The 19,315-nt window shown below is 32.0% G+C and overlaps 2 pseudogenes; both read right to left on the bottom strand.

Annotated features, from left to right (window-relative positions):
* LOC127093447 (uncharacterized) overlaps window positions 1-11,968 on the bottom strand; it is a 28,702-nt pseudogene extending 16,734 nt beyond the window's left edge.
* A 759-nt stretch (window positions 11,969-12,727) lies between these two features.
* Window positions 12,728-19,112, bottom strand: LOC127093437 (uncharacterized; annotated as a pseudogene).
* Between the last annotated feature and the right edge of the window lie 203 nt (window positions 19,113-19,315).

Below are 19,315 nucleotides of genomic sequence, written 5' to 3'. Positions count from 1 at the left end.
TGCACACACAAACAATATTATAATCCTCGATAATGTGGCATATATTATGTTCAAGAAACAAAATCCCACAGGTCGAACACGCTTAAAGCGCAATTGGTGCACCCTTGCTTAGGAACTAGCCACTCCAAGAGCGTAGGTGGTGGAGCCCAAGAGATGCCCACCCCAAACTAGGATGAAACCTGGGGAGAGGAAAATAACTCCACCTTTGGCCGGGGATGGTTCCTAGTGACACTGAAGACCTGGACCAACTCCCCTCGACTAGGACGAGTAGTGACAAGTCAAATAGTTAAACTAGTTCCCTTCAACTGGGACATGTATCGATGAAGCTTGGCAGCTATTCCAACTCTCACTTATCGAGACAACATGGTTCAACTGTTATGTCGATTTTCTCCCAAGGGCCTAGTGACAACGAGCTTTAAAGATCTTTTCATTTTCTCTCTCAAGAAGAGACCCAAAGAAAATAATACAAACAATGCAAACTCCCACTTAATGGAACAATCTAATTCGATCATAGAAAATGTAGAAACCACAAACTTATTCGAATACCACAAAACTAGAAAGAATATTAGATAAATTATTACAAGCCAACCGCTTGTCCCTCATCAACATCCTTCCTCAATCCAGCCACCCGTTTCTCATATGCTTCGTGATCTATAGCCCGAGATTCCTTCTCCTATTGAAGAGCTACAACGGCCTTGTCAGGATAGGATTTCATCTCCACAACAATAATGGTAGTCTCCTTTTGAGACTTTTCTTTGTTTCTCGATAGAATTCAAGCTTATAAATCCTGACAGCAAGAGAGGAAAGAGATTCATGAACTTTCGCCTCCTCTTGAAGATACTTTGCACGATCAGTCTTCTCCCGAAGAGCCAACACTTCCGGTTGAAGCTTGGATATCTCTTGTTTACTCGCCTCACCACCACTTCAAAAGTTCAGCATCATCAATCAACATCAATTCTGATTCTTGATCGACAGACGCATATGCACACGCACACGCAAACGCGCGCGCACACACAATTGAAATTTCTATTTTTTTTTACCTCAAAACATATATTTTATAAATTCAAAATAATTAAAATTTCTAAATTGTAAAATTTATTTATTCTATACAAACTAAAATTTAAAGTTTATTAGAATTTAATTTTTTAAAACTATAATATTTATATTATTATTAAAAAAATATTATAAATATTAATTAATATTATTATTTTATTTTTTATTCTAATCATCATGATAGATATTGATTAATACTATTATTAAATTTGTATCCTAATCATTAATATCACATCACTATTACCTCTCCAAAAATAGAGGAGACTAAAAAATCTCAAAAATTATGAAATAGAGAGATTAAAAAGTGAGTTTTAGACTAGAGATTAAAATATTAAAAACAACAAAGACTAAATTTAGATATTACAACATAAAAAAATAGAATCGAAATATAAAAAGAAGACATACATACGGTTAAAGGATGAAATAAAAATTGACCTAAAAAGTCCATTGGAACAGTCAAAACTCACATTTTGTAATCTTGCAGAAATATCTTTTATATAACTACGAAAATATTGAGAGAAGGGAAAAACGAGAGAAATTTTGAAGGAGAAGAAAATGAAAGTCAAATGTATCTCTCCCATTTGATAAGAAACTAATGTAAGAGATGGTGAAATGAAAGGGAGACTCACACACCAATTGTAGTGGTTTCTAAGTGATACATGATTTTATCTAATCGTTTATGATCAGCTCTCATATCATTGTACTAAATAATAAAAATGGAAATAAGTCTCATATAAAGATTGTGGCTCTTCCTTTATCAACACAGCCCACCCATGCATATAATCCTATATCATTCAATTACAAGTGTATGGTACCTCACATGTTGAACAAAGGATATCCTAAGACCATATTAAGTCAAAAACTACTATAAAATATACATATCATAATATGTTATCATCTTGGTTAATCAATCAATTAAAGTGATATCTCTTAACTAGTCACCTTTATTTTTATTTTATTTTATGAAAATACATATCACTACAATCCATACTAGTAATCATTGTGATATGTTAAGCCTCACATTTTTCTATTTTTTCTATACAACAAAGAGCATGTTCATTAATGTCTAAATTTAAATAATAAAAAAATAGTTTCACCACGGTTGTATCCGTCAACTGTGGTTATATGTCACCTAAAATTAATATATTTCACTATGGTTGGCGTTATCAACCATGGTGAATTGTGTTTCATTATAATTAAAACATATTAGATTTAGTTTATTTTCTTCAGAACACAAGTGTCATAACAAAGAACGAACGGAAGCGATAATGAACAAACTTCCAAACTTCATCTTCTTACCTCTCATTCATTACTTGGAATATACTTTTCTTCAATTTACACGAACGCGTTTTACTTGATCTATTTCTTCATCTTCGACGAAAGCGAGCGAAAGCATACACGAATAGTATTTCTTAGTCACAACCTCTTTTTCAATTTACAATACTTTATCTATTTTTTCACCTTTATCACCATTCACTTTGAGTTTTAGGGAGTGGGGGAAAATAGTATCTCCTTACCAATAGCTTAAAATTCTACAATAGTTCCGTCTGATTCGTTCATTCGGAAGAAAGGATATGAGGATTTTCACAAATGTTATATTGTTGTGATTGAACCATATTCCTATGTAGTATGTGTATGAACCTCTAGTATATTGTGTGAATGTAGGTTATATATATGCGAGGGTGTTGTTTGATATATGTGTATGCAACATATTAGTATGTGAGAATGTTGTGTAAATGTTAGTGTGTTATGTGTAGCATTAGTGTATCATTTGTGCTGTTATGATTGAGTGATATGAAGATTATTGTTATGTTGTTGAGAATGTTATATATTATGGTGATTGAATGATATAAAGATGAAGATTGTTTTATAACTTATTATATTTTTATATTGCTAAATGATTATATAAACTTTTGATATAAATTTCAGAATTTATTATGGATCGTAGTTGAATGAAAGCTGATATATTAGGTCCAGTGTGTGAGAAAGGAGTTCTTGAATTCCTTGAATGTGTGGAATAAAATCTTCCCAACAATAATGAATTTTTTTTTTGTCTTTGTCTTTGTGTTGTATGCGATAATATCAAAAAAAAAAATCAAAGGAAGAAGTATTCCATCATCAATGTTATGATGGAATTTTTCAAAACTTTACAATATGGATGTGACATGGTGAAATGGATAAAAATCAAAATATGACGTCAAAAAGACATGAATTTGATGAAGATATGGATGATCGATTGAAAGGTATGATCTATGATATTGTAGAATCTTCTTTTAGGAAATCTCATATTCATGATAATTTATATAATGATAAGGATTCACCTTTATAAAAGGGGTGCACAAGTTTTACTCGATTGTCTACAGTGTTAAAAGTTTTACGTAATTATTTGATTTTCTAAAATCAATGCTACCAGAAGATAACAATTTTTCGGATCGTAATTATGAGGCCAAAAAGATATTATGTCCAATGGATTTGAAGTATATCAAAATACATGCATGATATAATGATTGCATATTATACATGAAAGAGTGTGAAAAATTGGATCAATATCTAGAATATGGTGAGTCACGCTATAAGATGAAGGACAACAATGGTGATGACTATGATAATTTTAGCAAGAAGCGTATTCCTGCTAAAGTGTTGTGGTACTTGCAAATAACATAGTTGACATTAAAACACTCTAGTCTCATAGTGAAACTAGAGACATCAGCAGCATGAGATGTAGTGGAAAAGTGGAAAAGAGTAGAAGGATTTTGATCATAATTTAAGTGTGAATGGAAGCCATTGTTGTTAAAAATGTTCTTGAGTGCATTGCTCACTGCTTTGATCTTATAATAATATTTTTTTTATGTATCATTGATGATAACTCGCATAGCTGAGAGCAAATTTAGAATCATACCTCACAAAAATTATGTGATCTCATGTACTTAAAAATAACATTTTCAAAATGAGATAGTGTGACTTTATTAAAAAGTTGATGTGATTTATTAAAAAGCATTCCTCTTATAAACTTTTTAAGTGGAGGTTGAGTGGTTATAAATATTGTTGAGATTCATAAATAGTTGATGTGATTTATTAAAAAGCATTCCTCTTATAAACTTTTTAAGTGGAGGTTGAGTGGTTATAATTTTTTTATTTGACTAGTTCAATCTAAAATTAGTATTTTTTAATTAATTTTAAAATAACAAAAATATGGAGACTGAATTTAGATATAACAATATCAAAACTATATATAAAAAAATAGAATCAAAATATAAAAATAAGACATATAATAAGATTAAAAAAGGAAATAAACCTAAAAAATCTAATGAAACAATCAAAATTCATAGATATGATCGACACGTGTGAAGGAATGCGACGAGTAAGTTTGTAGAAATATCTTTTATATAACTACTAGTGTTGAGAAGGGTATACTAGTGTTCAGAAGGGTACTCATGTGCCCGTCTGTCCATTTTTCTTAATGCGCACACGCATAAAAATATATATAATAGTTTTACTTTTATTTTATTTTGATTTAACAGTGTTTTGTTATGGAACTGTGATTTTATTTAATAATAATAACAAATATTTATTAATAAATAAACAAACTTCTCTATATATCTCTATCACTCTTCCTCCAGAATATGACCACTAATAATAATCTTGGGACATTATTAATATCTTCCAAACTTAATAAAGGGCAAGCATACCATCCAAAATTAAAAAAAAAGTAATTAGCATAATTAAATTACAAATTTAAAGAAAGATATTGATGATATATAATAGAAAAATTGAAAGATATAATATACATAAACATGCACTAATGCAGGATTGGTTACAACCGTTTTTTATTTCAAAGAAGGAGAAGGATGTTCATAATTTTTTTATAGAAGGCCCGACAACTTAGTTTCGCAATGTTAGCCGCCTTTTCTCCTTCTCTCAATAGGATCCTGCATGGACAAAACATAAATTGGTATGCAATAAAAAGTTAGTATCGATATTCTATCTAATAAGAGTAAATCTTTTCTTCTTGGTCTCTATGAATGAAATTTTGTCTTTAAAAGAAAAACTACACAGTGAAATTATATAACAATAAAGTTATGCATAATGGTCAGTGGTCATATAAAAATCGAAATCATCATTCCTTATCTACTAAGAGTTATATGTTATTCAGACCTCATAACATTCTTTTTAGTGCAATGACTTTTGTCTCACATTCACTCTCAATATTGTAACATTTTCCTACCATGAATTCATTACTATCATGAAAGAAAAAATCCAAAGTAATAACAAATATAAAATCAATTTCATAATAAAAAGTAAGGAATTAAAATTAAGAAACATAATAAGAAAATATACAATTAGATATTATGATTATTTCAATGTGTGTGGCTTTTTTATGGTAGGTCAAATTGTAAAAAATCACAAAGAGGAAATCAATACAACTAAAAAGTTGAATTCTTTGAAGACCCCTATGTAATCTCATTAAAAATTACACATAAAGCATACAATTTTTTTTAAAAAAAAAATAACATCTGTGTTAAGTGTTGTTGAATGCCTCTCAATTTATTCCATTTTTTCACCATTTACAACCATGATAAAAAATCACAAAGAGGAAATCAATACAAAAGTTGAATTCTTTGAATACCCATATGTAATCTCATTAAAAATTACACATAAAGCATACAATTTTAAAAAAATAAAAAATAACATATGTGTTCAGTGTTGTTGAATGCCTCTCAATTTATTCCATTTTTTCTCTACCATTTTATTTTCTTAGATTCTTATGATTGTGTTTCTTATACAATTTATGTGTTGGAAAAATTAAGAGTAAAATGACATTGATAACTGTTCAATTTCATTCACATACACATTTCAGTTTTTTATTTTTAAAATTTCTAGTCTTTTTTTCGAAGGTGGTGTTTAGAGTAAGGGACCAATTAAGTCCCTCATTGGTAAAGCATAAACAAAATAGAAAAAATAACAATTATAGAATGAGTGTGATAGAAGATTTTGAAACTCAATGTCCAAACACTTTATTTTTTTTAATTAAATATTTGGAAACATTGTCACATTTTTATTTCATGTTTTAGGGATTAACTACATATTTTTGGAAAGTTAATGAAATCCAAATGGAGAAGATAGGATTGTGTGTACAAATATATAAATGTTTTCATTTTTATTTAAAATAAATCCAAACGATTGATTAAATATAATGGATTTTTGTTAATGTTTCACCAATGATGGATTTAATTGGTCCCTCACTCTAGATGACACCTTTTTTGAAATACATAAAAGTAAAAATTGGTGTGTAAATAAAATCAATAAAAAAGTATTTACTTAAGGGCAACAGTGGAAGAAAAGGTAGTTACTCAAGGGTAATAGTGGAAGAAAAGTATGTTACTCCAAAAATTTGTATTCCTTTTATAGATAGTTATAGATGAAAATATTGAGAGAAGAGAAAAATGAGAGAAAGATTGAAGGAGAAGAAAATGAAAGTCAAATGTATTTCTCCCCTTTTATAAAAAACTAAAGCACGAGATGGTACTAATGTACGAGATGGTGAAATGAGAGGGAAATTCACATAACAATTGTAATGGTTTCTAAGTAATACATAATTTTATCTAATCATTTGTGATCAGCTTACATATCATTGTACTAATTGATAAAAATGGAAATAAGCCTCATAAAGATTATGGCTCTTCATTGATCAAAACAACACATCTAAACATACGTAGTCCTATGTAATTCAATTATAGGTGTAGGGTACCCCACATGTTGAACAAATGCAATCCTAAGATCACATTATTATAATACACTTTCTAATTCTCGAGATCACAAGCATATATGCAAGGACAAAATTCTGATATAACATTAAATCTTAGACGTTTCACAAATATCATTTGAACATATCTGGACATATGGAAGGATAAAATTATGATACAATATTAAACCATATAGATGTTTTAAAGATGTCATTTGAACAAATCTAGAATGCATGACATTCTCTAAATAAAATTAGTGTGTTTCCACATTTTAACTTCATCAATGACCTAAAGCAACTTTATAATAATATATCTAATCATATTCAACAAACTTGTAATTACGTCCCACCAATAAGTACAACCCTAAGAGACCATCCAAAATCATTGGTGGAGCCCGATAAAAAATGGGATGACTGTAACACTCTAAACCCCGATACTTATATATATATATATTAAGCTTTACACGATAATCTAAGGTGTCACCAACGATAAAACTTTAAACAAATCAAACATTTAACAAACACAAAAGGGGAAGTATCAACGTCATACAACATCTGTCATCACACACTCACCTCCACTTAGGGTATCATTGCAGCGGTATCAATCTTATTTCAAATAATAAAAACATTTCAACTTAGACTTTTAGTCTTAATCTTCGAATCATGATAAATGGTTTTCAAAATAAAGATTTATCATATTTCACTATTTAACAACTTCAATATAAACCGAATAAAAACGTCTAACCTCCAACAAAACATAATAAGCAAACAAACTTTCCCAAGTCCAGTGTTACAGGATCAAAGTAAGACTTCTAAAATAACAATGAAACTAAATGAAGTAACTCCATGATCTATCTTTCACTTACAGCAGGAAACTCTACGCCTGGGTATCTTCAAGATGTCCATGATAGACAACATGAAGGCAAAAGGGGTGAGAAACAACAAACTAATATAAATAGTGTAAAGAATGCTAAGGTAGAGAACACACAACAAACACATATTCATTACATAATCAACGACAACATATTCTCACACCTAATCAGAAAAACATGTACATATTATCAATCAATCCATAACAACATGAAAGATCAACTACATATGAAAACACATATGCATTGTACTCCACATTTGACCCATTATGCATGTGGTATTATTCAATAACACCCAGGTTCATCTCGCTCCCAATCCCCATCATAAGATCAGAGCACACCAAATCGTTACCATCGCCATAGGTAACACTTCACTGATTCCCACTTGAAACTGACTACCCGCTCTTGATCCCCACCATAGGACCAAAGCATACAAAAATTTGTTACCATCACCATATATAACGCTTCACTAATTCTTCGTTAGAATCATCTACTCACTCTTGATCTACACCACCGGACCAGAGCACACCAAAATTGGACCAAAATCCGTACACTATGATACATGATTCTTGATAACATGCATTACCACAAAAAAGTTCACCAAAAAGATCCCCATACACATATCGCCATTTATTCACAACATCATTCATCATAAGCAACAATTAATCAATTTTACGACCTTAATAAATAACAACAAACAATAGCAACTCAACATATGTAACTTCATAAGAATTTATTCATGTTACTTCACTAAAACAACAATACATCATCGTATAAACATAACGATTCGTTATCTGACCATACAAATCATCACAAACATCCATACAGTAGGTAAATGACAATAACTCAAACATTTCACCAGGCACTACCATGAGGTAGCTTTGTGCATTAGCTTTCTAATGCTTCGAATAATGTCTCAATTGTATATATAGAATGAAGGATACAACCAAAATCTTCGGACAATGCAACTGAAACAAAAGCATAATTTTTCACCATTTTTCCTATGACAATTGATTGTCATAGGGTGACAATCGATTGTCATCAAAACATATTTCTCTTCTGACTTCACAAAAATCACTTTTCTAGCTATGATAATCGATTGTAATATTGTGACAATCGACCGACACTGTGTTATTTTCTATAAAAAAAAATCAGTTTTTCATCATATGATCTCCATCCCTCTTACCTCTAAACCTTCATACATGTCTCCAACTAATCTTTTCCAAAATACGTTGATTCAAAAATGAATTTGACAGTGATTCTTGTTAGCATAATCATTACCATAAACAACACTTAATTCATCACAATCCATATCAACTTCATCAATGATTTTAACAGCAGATTCATCATCAATCCTAAATCAAACTCAACCTTTCACATCCTCATCAGTGGTAAAACATCATACATACATATTCATGCTTATTCAAACATTGATTCAGTCATAACAACGCCTATAAACATAAAATCAAACAACCAATTTCTAGAATTTCATCATATAACACATCATCAAAAGAAAACCTAGGACCCTTATGAGATTAAGGACTTCTCATCTCTACCCTATCATGCAATATACCTAGATTGATATCCCTTTCTTCCCCTTACCTTTATTTTTCAGCAAAAGTTCCTTAAAGCTCTTCAATGGAGTTTGTCTTATGCCCTAGCCTTTGCTTCTTCCTCTTGTCACCAAATTATAGTTTTACGTAAAAACTCCCCAACACTCTTACTAGTCCTTTTATCATTAACCTAATCTATCTCAATTAGAGACTTCCAACAATACTCACTTATCCTCTTATTTACCACCATGCCCCTCTTGGCTCTATTTTCTCCACTAACTCTTATTTTTCTCCAAAACTATTATTTTGTTAATAATAATAATAATAATTATTATTATTCTGATTATTCTAATTATTATCAAGCTTATTCTATTTTATCACCACACCCTACTAATTCTACTACACCCATCAACATATAAGATCATATCATTTATTTAAGGGTTAAATATACGATACTCCTCTTCAATGTTAGCGAAATTCAGTTTACCCCTCTGTAAAAAAATGTTTTGGATCCCCCCCCCTTAAAATGTTAAAATTTTATGTCTTTTGCCTCCTACGTGCAAAATTACCCCCCTGTAATATTTTTTTTTGGTTTACCCCCCAAATTCAGTGTTCAAATTGTATGCTTAGGGGGGGGGGGGGATAAAAAAAACTATTATAGGGGGGAGGGGAATCCAAAAAAATATATTACAGGGGGGTAAAGTGAAATTCACCTACATTGCAGGGGGATGTCGTATATTTAACCCTTTATTTAAGTACACACCAACATTAAATAGTTAAATAAATAAATCCAAACATATAAATTAAATAATTTAATCGAATTTGGGGTGTTACAACTCTCTCCCACTTAGAAAATTTTCCCCTTGAAAATTACCTGAAGGAAACAGAGTCGAATACGACTCTCTCATATGACTCTCCAGCTCCCAAGTTATGCTCCCACTAGCTGGTCCTCCACACACTACCTTCACCAAGGCAATCTCCTTACCACGCAACTACTTTATATCCTGATCCACCATCCACATGGGTGATGCCTCAACAATTAGGTTCTCTCTCACCTGTATATCATCCTATTGGATCATATGAGACATATCTGGAATGTATCTCCTCAACTAAGACACATGAAACACATCATGAAGATTAGCAATCGACAGTGGCAAGAGAATCCTATAGGCTACCTCTCCCATCCTTTAAAAGACCTGGTATGGACCAACGAAACATGGTGTGAGCTTTCGAGGCTTCAAAGCTCGACTGACACCGGTTACAAGAGTAACTCTCAAAAACACATGGTCTCCCTCTTGGAACTCCAGTGCCTTCCTCCTCCTATCATGGTAACTCTTATGGCGACATTATAAAGCTTTTATCTTCTCTTGGATCATCTTGATATTCTCAAAAGTTTGTTGCACAATCTCAGGTCCAATCACCACACTCTCGCCAGATTCATACCAACACAGATGTGTCCTACACCTCCTACCCATACAACGCCTCGAACGGGGATATCCCAATATTTGAGTGTAAACTGTTATTGTAAGTAAACTCGACCAACGACAAGTAGTTATCCCAATCACCTTCTTGTTCTAGCATGCAAGCCCTTAACTGATCCTCCAATGATTGGATAGTCCCGTCTGTTTGACCATATATTTTTAGATGATAAGCAGAACTCAACTTCAGCTTAGTACCCAACCCTTCTTGCAAGCTATGCCAAAACCTCAACACTAACTTTGGATTTCTATGCGACACAATGCTCGACGAAATACCATACAAGTTGACAATATTCTCAATGTACAACTCAACCAATTTCTACAATGGATAACTAATCTTAATCAGTATAAAATGAGATGATTTAGTCATTCTATCAACAATTAACCAAATAGAATCACATCATTTCGTCTTATTCGAAAAAATTGTCACGAAATCCATGGAAATGCTATCCTACTTCTACTCCAGAATACTCAATGATTGCATCAGACCCAATGTCTTGTGATGTTCAATCTTTGACTTTTGGCAAGACAAACAAGCATACACTAACTCAACTACTCCCTTCTTCATTCATGGCCACCAAAACAGTTTCTTCAAGTATTGATACATTTTAGTAGCACCTGGATGAATACTCTACCCACTTTTGTGACCCTTCTCAAGAATACTCTTCTCAATATCGGGAACATATGTACACAAACCTTGTCTCTGAACCTCATCACACGATTCTCATCAATTATTAAGTCACCACCCTTATCTTGATTGATTAACATAATTCGGTCAACCAATACCACACCGGTCTTCTGACTCTCTCTGATCTCTTCAGGGATACCATTGACCAGCTTCAACATTCCCAACTTTATACCATTATGAGTCTTTTCACATACCAAACTCATGTCTCTGAACTTCTCAATCAATTCCAACCCTTTGACCATCAACATCGACATATGCAACAACTTCCTACTTAATTCATCAACTACAACATTAGCTTTACCCAGATGGCAACTCAAGCCAAAATCATAGTCATTCAAAAATTCGAGCCATCTTCGCTGCCTCATATTCAACTCCTTCTGATTGAATAGATACTTCAAACTCTTGTGATCACTGAACACTTCAAATCAGGAGCCAAAGAGATAATATCTTCTAATCTTCAACACGAATACCACTGTTGCTAACTCAAAATCATGCGTAGGATAATTCCTTGCATGCACCCTCAAGTTTCTAGAAGCATAAGCTACCACCTGACCATTCTGCATCAACACACCTCCCAGACCCATCTTTAAAGCATCACAATACACAACAAAATATTCACTTGGATTCGATAAAATTAAAACTGGAGCAGGCGTCAACTTCTTCTTGAGTTCTCTGAAACTTTCTTCACAATGTACATCCCAAACATAGGCTTGACCCTTTCGAGTCAACTGAGTCAAAGGTAACATTAACTTCTAAAAACCTTCAATAAACTTCCTGTAATAACCATCCAACCTAAGAAAACTTCTAATCTCAGTAATAGAATTTAGTGTCTCCCAATGTAACACAACATCTATCTTCGATGGATCCACAAATATACCACCACTAGAAATCACATGACCAAGGAAACTCACTTCTCGCAATCAAAACTCGCACTTTGATGACTTTGTGTATAATTGGTTCTCTTTCAATGTCTGCAATACAACTCTCAGATGTTCCACATGCTCTTCATAAAAATTTGAATATATCAAGATGTCGTCTATAAACACAACCGTAAACTGGTCTAAATACGGATAAAGGATTCTATTCATGTACTTTATGAACACTCCACGCGCATTAGACACCCCAAACAACATTACCAAATACTCGTAATGACCATACCTTCTTCTGAAAGAAGTCTTCAGACTTTACACGAATCTGATGATACCCCAATGCAAATCTTTCTTGCTAAACACACAAGCACCTACCAACTATCCATCAAATCATTAATCCTCAGAAGTGGATACTAATTCTTGATAGTCACCTTATTCAGTTGTCAGTAGTCAACACATAGCCTAATACTATCGTCATTCTTGTTCACTAACAACACCGACGCACCCCACGATGAAACACTTGGACAAACAAAGCTTCTTTTCAAGTAGATCTTCCAGTTGCTTCTTCAATTCACTCAACTCTGAAGCAAATATTCTATAAGGAGCCATCAACATCAGACTAGTACCTAGTACTAAGTCTATAGTAAACTCAACTTCGCGCTCTGGAGAAATTTCATTGATATCACGAGGAAACACTTCTGGAAAATCACACACCACATGTAATTCATCAATCACAACTTTACTCTCTGCCTTCATAGGAGCTAATATCATAAACATTATAACATCATCCTTCATAAACTCATCCACTTTCTTGGCCGACACGAACAACTCATCACTTGCATCTAACTCAGGAAATAACACCGTCTTGTTGTAACAGTTGACATGAACTTCAAATCTTCATCTTTAACAAACTCAAGAAACAACACTTACTTATCCAACAACCTACAGTCTTAAAAACTACTGCATGATGAACTAACTATTCACACCTGAAACATCTCAGAGAAGCAAAAGCTTCTCCCCCACTTGTTTCAATCCTGCTCCTGCCAACAAGCGGTTAGAAAAATAGACGAGTACCGACAGTGTTTCACAAAAAAGTCACGTACCAGGGAACAAACAACATAACAAAGCCTGGTCGGACGGACCAACCTGCTCTAATACCATAATGTAACACCCTAAACCCCAATACTTATATATTAACCTTTACACAACAATCTAAGGTATCACCAATGACAAAACTTTTAACAAATCAAACATTTAACAAACATGCAGTGGAAAGTATTAACGTCATACAATACATGTCATCATACGCTCACCTTCACTTAGGGTATCATTGCGGCGGTATCAATATTATTTCAAATAATAAAAACATTGCAACTTAGACATTTAGTCTTAATCTTCAAATCGTGATAAATGGTTTCCAAAATAAAGAGTTATCATATTTCTCTCTTTAAAAACTTCAACATAAACAAAATAAAAATGATTAATCTCCAACAAAACATAATAAGCAAACAAACATTCCCAACCCCGATGTTATAGGATCGGAGCAAGACTTCTAAAACAATGATGAAACTAAATGAAGTAACTCCATGAGCTACCTTCCACTTACAACAACAAACTCTACGCCTGAGCAAGACTTCTCAATCAATTCACAACATCATGAAAGATTAACTACATATGCAAACATGTATGCAATGTACTCCACAACTGACTCATTATGCGTGTAGTACCATTCATGAACACTTAGGTTCATCATGTTCCCGATCCCCATCTTAGGATAAAATCAAACCAAATCATTAACATCGCCATATGTAACGCTTCACATATTCCCACTTGAAACCGATTACTCGCTTCCGGTCCCCACCATAGGACTAGAGCACACCAATTTTTTTTACCATCATCATAGGTAACGCTTCACTAATTCTTCATTAGAATTAGCTACTCGCTCCCGATCCACACCACCGGACTAGAGCACACAAAAATTGGACCGTAGTCCATACATTATGGTGCATGACTCTTCGCAACATGCATTACCACTAAAAAGTTCACCAAAAGGATCCCCATACACATATCACTATTTATGCATAACATGATTCAACATAAGCAACAATTAATCAATATTACGACCTCAATAAACAACAACAAACAACAACAAAACAAATGTAATTTCATAAGCATTCATTCATGTTACTTCACAAAAACAACAACACATCATCCTATAAACATATTGATTTACTAACGACCATACAAATCATCACAAACATCCATACAATAGTTAAATGACTACAACTCAAACATTTCACTAAGAACTACCATGAGGTAGCTTTGCGCATTAGCTTTCTAACACTTCAAACAACATCTTAATTGGTCCTACAAAAGAAAGATATAACCAAAATCATCGAACACCACAATAAAAACAAAAGTATAATTTTTCACCTTTTGGCCTATGATAATCGATTGTCAAAGTTTGACAATCGATTGTCATCAAAACATATTTTGCCACTGACTTCATAAAAATTACTTTTCTAGGCATGGAAATTGAGTGTAATGTTGTGACAATCAAATGTCATTGTGTTATTTTCTATAAAAAAATCATTTTTTCATCATACAATACTCACCCCTCTTACCCTTAAACTTTCATACATGTCTCCAACTAATTTTTCCCAAAATCCATTTATTCAAAAATGAATTTGACAATGATTCATGTTAGCATAATCATTAGCATAAACAACACTTAATTCATCACAATCCATAGCAATTTCATCAATGATTTTAACAACAAATTCATCATCAATCATAAATAAAACGCAAGCTTTCACATCCTTATCAATGGCAAAAATTCATACATACATATTCGTGCTTATTCAAACATTGATTCAATCATAACAACACCTATAAACAAAAAATCAATCAACCAATTTCCAGCATTTCATCATATAACACATCATCAAAAGAAAACCTAGAAGTCTAATGAGATTAAAATTCTTATTATTCTAATTATTATCCAACTTATTCTATTTTCTCACCACACCCTACTAATTCCACTATACCTCATCAACACATAAGATCATATTATTTATTTAAATACACACCAGCATAAAATAATTAAATAAAATAAATCTAAATAATTCAATTAAATAATTTAATCGAATTTGGGGTATTACAATGACCGTTAATGTGAAATAAAAATTATAAATAAAAATAAAAATAATATTTTTTATAGAAAATATTTAAGTTAACATAAATATAAAGTTGATTATCAAAAAATCAAATTACATAATTTAAAACTACATTAAAATAACGCTTTACACGTTCTGAGTGACTTGAAATCATCAATAATAGACTTAGAACTAATGTTTGCACTAATCTCCCTTTCAATATATATTGTCATGTTATCTCCTAGAAACCCGTCATACATCTTGTTTTTAAACTTAGTCTTGATAATTTTCATTACTGAAAAAAACCTCTCAATTGTGACTGTAGAAACTAGAAGAGTCATGATAAGGCTGAGTAGTTTATCAATCAAAAGGTAAATTTCAGAATGTCCACTTGCAACTAAAATGAACACAGTTCTTGAATAGTTGATAAATTATTCAAATTTGATTCTTTGCGAGCATCAAATAGAAAATGTTGGAGTTGAAATTGCAAATTCTTCTTCTCTTGATCACTAAAATCCATAGGATAATATTTTTTAACTAGAGACCAAATAGTATCAATGTTAAAAGCTTTATATCCATCCTTAGGAGAAAAAGCACAAGAAAAAGTTAACAAATTTGGTCACTAGATCTACTATTCAACTCTTGTAATTGTTTGTCAATGGTAGTGAAAAACATTTTAACTTTAAAGTAATGTTGAATTGTGACTTGATTCTCTTCAAGATGGGATTGTCCAAACCTTATTGTTGAATGAATATCATTAAGATCAGGAATCTCAATACCATACTTTTCACACAAAAAATCTCACTTTAGTAAACAATATATCCCAACCATTTTATAGAGTCTTGAATAAAACCCCTTGTTTAACGAACCAAGTGCATAATATTAACTACATCTTGATTTTATTTTTGTAAGGCTTGACAAACCATATATGTTATCACCGTAATTTCTTTCATCAAATGAAAAATAAATATAAAATAAAATGCCTTCAAATAGTTATAAGAACTATCAACCTCCCCACATGTAGCATAACTTCCTCTTTCTTTTGCAATTTTTTTAAACTGAACAAGTTACTTCATACATGTTTATCAAGATACAAATAGAATTGTAATGTGATCCCCAACGAGTATCTCCCGCTCGTTTCAAACTACCAACTTGATTTGTATCTTTATAGGTTACAAATTCTTCTAATTGGGCCGCTTGTAACTCTTCACAGAGCTTCGTAGAAGAACAAACAACATTGATAACAAAAATAAGCCTCTCAAAGAATTGATGAATTGATTTGACCTCTCTTGGTGATGTAACCAGCGTAAGTTGCAATCGATGAGAAAAATAATGAACATAGTATGCATACGAACAATCCTTCATAAAGAGTGTTTGTAAATCATTGAATTCTCTTCTCATGTTGCTAGTGCCATCATACCCTTGGTCGCGAATATTAGAAATATCAAGGTTATGTCGAGAAAGTATATCACATATTACTTCCTTAAGAGTTAGAGATGTGGTGTCTTTAACATGTGCTACATAAAAAAAATCTCTTATATTAACCCAAATTTATCAACAAATCTTAATATAAGAGCCATTTGTTCCTTTTTTGACTCATTGTAAGCTTCATCCACATCGATACATAATTTGAAAACACCAATTTTCTCATGAATATTCTTTTTTAACCTACTTGAAAGAATTTGCAAGAGCTCTGTTTGAATTTGATATGAAGTATACTTGCAATTTTATGGAGGATTTTCCAACATAACATTTGAAATTTCATCATTGTAAGATGCTAAAAGTTTTAATAACCCAAGAAAGTTTCCTTGATTTCTTGGATTGCTAGTTTCATCGTGACCTCTAAAAGCATAAGCTTGAAGTGTTAATCAATGAACAATGTCAATTTAGTCTTGAGACGTAGCCGATTATTCATTCTTTGACTCGAACTTTGCACTTGAATAACATTTCTAATATGACCATCTTGATTCAACAAGTCTTGACAAACTTGCATTGCATTATTGTGTGGTGAACAAGGACCATTCCCTATGTGTTTAACAAAGGAACAATGCTTTCTATTCCTAACTTTATTTCAATTTCTAAAACCCATAGAAATGAAGACACGTGATTCGGGACGTCCACTTGATTTTTTGCTAAAAAGTTAGCATGGTAAGAAATATGTAGCATCTTCAGATGGTGAATATTCTAACCATGATAGAAATATGCTAAACCAAGTTTGTTAAAACCTTATTGGATGATCCTCATTATCAAAAAAAGGATAGTTTTCTAAACAAATTTGATATGGACCCCGTTTTTAGTAAGCTCGTTGTATTGCATCCACTTGATTTGGTGGATATTACCAAATCGGGGGGACGCTTTCAAGGATCACATTCCAAAGAATTTTCAAAGCTATGACGTTCTTCAATTATTGGATTCTCAAGAACTGTTTCATGTTCTGGTATCAGGATTATAATTTCTCCATCTCTCTTTTCTCTTTAAATTTCACACTCTTTCCTCTTGAAAAAAGAATCAATTTTTTCTATTTTTCATCTTTACTTTTCTGATGAAAATAACAAAACATAATATAATGTCAATAAAAATTTATCTAATTTATACTAATAATTCCATGTCTACAAAAATAAGAATTTACATTCAATTCATATTTTTCTATAAATCTATTAGCAAAATTACCCAAGAATGGTGATCCTCTTATTTCTCCATATACAAGACATAATTTTATATTTTTTTGTAGTTAAAAGAATTTCAAGTTCTTTCTAATAAAATTGAGATTCAATTCTCAATCATTAAATGGAATCTCATCCAGTAACTTGTTGTAGTTATATAGTAAAAGTATGATGACAATCTATAACTACATATGTCATACCCCGATTTTGATCCTAAATTGTTTCCATTTTTTCATTTTTTTTTCGGCACTTAGCCTAAAGTTCATTTGCATACATTCATTCCCAAATCCATATTTTGTGATAAACATTGGTTATTATCTAGCTTTTTGATCATGGTGCTTTGTGATTACAAAATGGATTTTAGTTATTTGACTTTTTTTAATTTTTCAATTTTAATTTAATTTCAAAGTAAATCTAATTCCAAATTTCAAGTTAATCTTAATTGTATTTTACTAATGATTCAAACTCTAATTGATTTTAATTTCCAAATGAATGTAGAGTTGATATCAAAGTAATTTTAACAAATTATAGATTGATTCGATTTTAATTGGTTTTGTTGGTTTTTTGATTTTAAATTGACATTTTGATTAGTCTTAGATTTATTTCTAAAATCCATATCCATTTTCATTATCCATTTGGAACCAATTTAAACCATTTCATATCCAAAATCCATTCAATCATAACAATTAACCAACTAACCCAAAGTTCATTAATCCAAAACAATTATCCAACAAAAACAAAAAGACTTTACTTTATCACGTGTGGATTGGCTAAATTGAAAGTATGCATTAAAGATACACATATGTTGCTCTTGTCAACTTACCAGAAGAGGGAATACAGAGAGAAGCTAAAGCAAATAAAAAAAAGAAGAAGACTAATTTGCTAAGCGAATTATCTAATGGTGCTGTTCACAAACACACTGCATTCACGCTTCCACTCTCCTCTTTTCCCATCCAAAGTGCCGGTGATCCAAAACCTCACGCTTTCAATCTCTTTTTCTTCATTCACATTCTTAGCTCCATCCAGAATTTGTAAACGCATCGCTACACTCCGAGAAGCTAAGACTACTTACAAGGCAAGGGTCTCTCGCGATGGAAACTTGGGTAAACTTTAAGCCGGCTACCTCTTTTCTGAGATTGGCGGAAGAAAGTCTACACACTTGCAACCATATCACCATGCCATGATACACCTCCAAGTCTATTCGTTAGTCGGCGCATCAAGAAAGCAAGCATGTGGTTGTCCAT

The sequence above is a fragment of the Lathyrus oleraceus genome, chromosome 1, assembly GCF_024323335.1.
Source record: "Lathyrus oleraceus cultivar Zhongwan6 chromosome 1, CAAS_Psat_ZW6_1.0, whole genome shotgun sequence".
Lineage (NCBI taxonomy): Eukaryota > Viridiplantae > Streptophyta > Magnoliopsida > Fabales > Fabaceae > Lathyrus > Lathyrus oleraceus.
Note: the sequence above shows the minus strand (reverse complement) of the source record. Positions and strands in the feature narration are given on the sequence as shown.